The sequence below is a fragment of the Arachis duranensis genome, chromosome 2, assembly GCF_000817695.3.
Source record: "Arachis duranensis cultivar V14167 chromosome 2, aradu.V14167.gnm2.J7QH, whole genome shotgun sequence".
Classification (NCBI taxonomy): domain Eukaryota; kingdom Viridiplantae; phylum Streptophyta; class Magnoliopsida; order Fabales; family Fabaceae; genus Arachis; species Arachis duranensis.
The window spans coordinates 45,160,028-45,163,555 of NC_029773.3; positions in this window are offsets into that span (position 1 = coordinate 45,160,028).

Genomic DNA, 3,528 nt, shown 5'->3' on the forward strand with positions numbered 1-3,528 from the left:
TTATTAACAATGTGCTAAAAAATTGTTCTTGGTAATTAAATCAATGCAAAAGGTTTTAAACTAATTAAAATTTTATAATTTAAGCTTTAAACGTTACTCGATTTTGTTTTCTGCGATGCTCTATGTAACATGCTATTACTCAAATTCTTATGCTCGAGTCATAAGTCAATAACATTAAGGTAGTACGAATCTCAAGGTGGATTTTTAATACATAAATATAAGTATAATTGAAAGGAGTATTAATTGAAAAGCCTGAAATGAGTAAAAATAAAATGACGGAGTCGTAATACTCATGTATCGAAGCATAAAAAATTCAACGCATTCGGCTAATGGATGAAATAAGTAAAGCATAAAAGGAAGAAATAGAATAAAATAGAAAAGACATAAATATAAGTACACTAGCCACTAGCCACGACCCGCGAAGTTTAGTTCGATTAGAGTTCCAGAGTTAAAACAGTTGACAATAGAATTTCCTATCTCTCCTAAAATACATCACACTCTCTATAGGCAAGTTTCAAAATAATATATGGGATAAGTACGATTTTGGTCCCTAACGTAGAGGCCAAAAATTTATTTCATCCCCGGCCTTTTTTTCGCTACAAAATGGTCCCCAAGGTTTTAGTTTGTTTTAAAATCGTCCTTTTTACCAATTTTATTTTTTACGCCATGCCGCCGCACCGCCGCCCGCCACTTCTTATTCTTTCTGCCGCCGCACCGCCGCTTCTTTCTGCTTATGCTTGTGTTTCTGCTGGTGCTTTGCATGATTTTGGGGAAGAAGGGATAGGGGCATTTTGGTCCGAAGGATAATTTTAAAACAAACTGAAATCTTGGGGACCATTTTGTAGCGAAAAAAAAGTCGGGGTCGAAATAAATTTTTGGCCTCTACGTTAGGGATCAAAATCATACTTATCCCATAATATATATACATAAATAAAAGTTTTTCCAAAAAAAAGGAAAGATCCTAAAACAAAAGTAAATCAAGAATCAAGTAAACATCGCTTCTTCCCAGATGAACCATTACTCACTACTAAGGACCAAGGCCTGCATCTGAAAAATAGAATATATATATGGAATGAGAACCCCCGACCCATGGGTTTTTAGTACGGTAAAAGTGTCAAATAAATACAATGTACTATAATATAAATTCACTAAGCATTTTAAACTTCTTATCTCGTCATATCCAACCTAAGTTCTCACTAATCCATAACATGGCGACTATCATAGGGGATTCTAATTCTAACCCAAAATCCTTCATAGTTCACCACCTTTTAACCGACTAACCCAAGGACCAAACCAAACACAAACAATACAGATAAGTAATACACAAGGCAAGTAAGTCAATTAGCAAATCATCATGAAACATATACTATTAGGCAAACCAAGTCAATTTAGTAAATCCAAATAATTCAAATATATGTAGATGATGTATGTCTATCCTATGGCTGATGAGTCTCATTTGTCAGTTATCAAGCCAACCCAACGTGTTCGGTAGCTAACCTGACCACAGTCTCTCTGTTGCGCCTTAATACCATTAGAGGGAATCCGTACCCTATCAACATTAGAGGGTATCTGTGTCCTGTCACCATTAGAGGGTATTAATAAACCACAATTTTATGGTTTATTTTGTTTTGTATTTGGTAGATTTTGCCAACTTTTCTCCTAATTGTGCTTATTGGTTAGAAACATGCTTTTTGGGCCTTTAATTGGTTAAATTTAATTCACTTTTGATTCCACTCGATGTCTTGATATGTTTGTTAGTGATTTCAGGGTTAAGAGGCAAGGAATGGATCAAAGGAGTGAAGAGAAAAATATGCAAGATGGAGAATTCATGGAAGATAAGGATTTGGAAGATTCAAGGAAGAATTCGAGGAAGAATCCAAGTATAAGCCACCATAGCAAGAACATCCCCAAGTGTCCAACTTAAGGACAATAAATAAAAGTGCTAGGTGGGAGACACCCCACCATGGTACAATCTTCGTTTTTCACCTTATTTTTCTTCTTTTGTTTAAGTATGTTTGATTTATTTGATAAAAATAGAGAGTTGTGCGACAAGTGTGCCGATATTGTGCGTTCAGCACAATTTTTCCCCACGCGTACGCGTCACCCTCCTTTGTCTCCCTTCATGCATGTGTGACAAACCCCAATTTGACGGTTTATCTTGTATTGAGTTTAGGGGATTTTATCACCTTTTACCCACATTTACTCAATGAAATAGCATGGTTTTGTATATTCTCCTTTAATTGTGCTTAAGAGTGAAAACATGCTTTTTAGGTCTTAAAATAGCCAAATGTAATTTACCTTGATTCCATTAGATGCCTTGATATGTTTGTTAAGTGATTTCAGATTTAGGAGGCAAAGATTGGATCAAGGGAATGAAGAAAGAAGCATGGAAAGTTGGAGAACTCATGAAGAAATGAAAGAACCGGAAAGCTGTCAAGCCGACCTCTTCGTACTTAAACGACCATAACTTGAGCTACAGAGGTCCAAATGATGCGGTTCCAGTTGGGTTAGAAAGCTAACATCCGGGGCTTCGAAACGATATAAGATTTGCCATAGTTGCTACAAGTATGGTGGCGCGCACGCGCATAGTACGCGCATGCTCCGTTGCTGCCACCTAGTCCAACCACTTGAAGCAAAACGTGGCCAGCGATTTTAGAAGCCTTGTGGGCCCAATCCAACTCATTTCTGATGCTATTTAAGTCAAGGATTGAAGAGGGATGAGGCATCTAGTTACCATTAGTTTAAGTTTAGTAGTTAGAAGTAGTTTCTAGAGAGAGAAGCTCTCACTTCTCTCTAGAATTAGGATTAGGATTAGGATTAGTTCTTAGATCTAGGTTTTAATCTTTGCTTTCTTCTACTTCTACATTTCAATTCCTTGTTGTTAGATTCATCTTCTTCTATTCTTTTGTTGTAATTTCCTTTATGATTGTTCTTGCATTTTGTTGTAGATCTAGTATTGTTCCTTCTACTCCCTTTCAATTCAATCAAGGCAATTCATAATAAATGTGTTTCTTTTGATTTGTTGTTGTTAATTCCTTGTAATTGAGTAGTGTAGATTTACTTTTCTTGCAATTTACTATGCTTTCCTTTTATGCCTTCCAAGTGTTTGATGAAATGCTTGGTTGGATTTTAGAGTAGGATTTTATACTCTTGGCTTGGAAAGGTAACTTAGGACCTCTTGAGTTACTAATGTCCAAGAGATTGATGATTGGGAGCCATTGACTCTAGTTCTCACTAATTGAATTAGTGGAGAGTTAGGACTTATGGACTAGGATTAATATAGCTCATTTGACTTTCCTTTACTACTAGTTAGAGGATGACTTAATGAGATTAATCCTTGCCAATTCTCATATTGTGGTTAGTAATTAGGATAGAGATCCTTGACCACCAACCCTTGCCAAGACCTTTTTAGCCATTAGTTTACTTTCTTGCCATTTATTTTTCATGTTTCTTATCCAAAACCCCAAATAACTCATAACTAATAACAAGACACTTTATTGTAATTCCTAGGGAGAACGACCCGAGGTT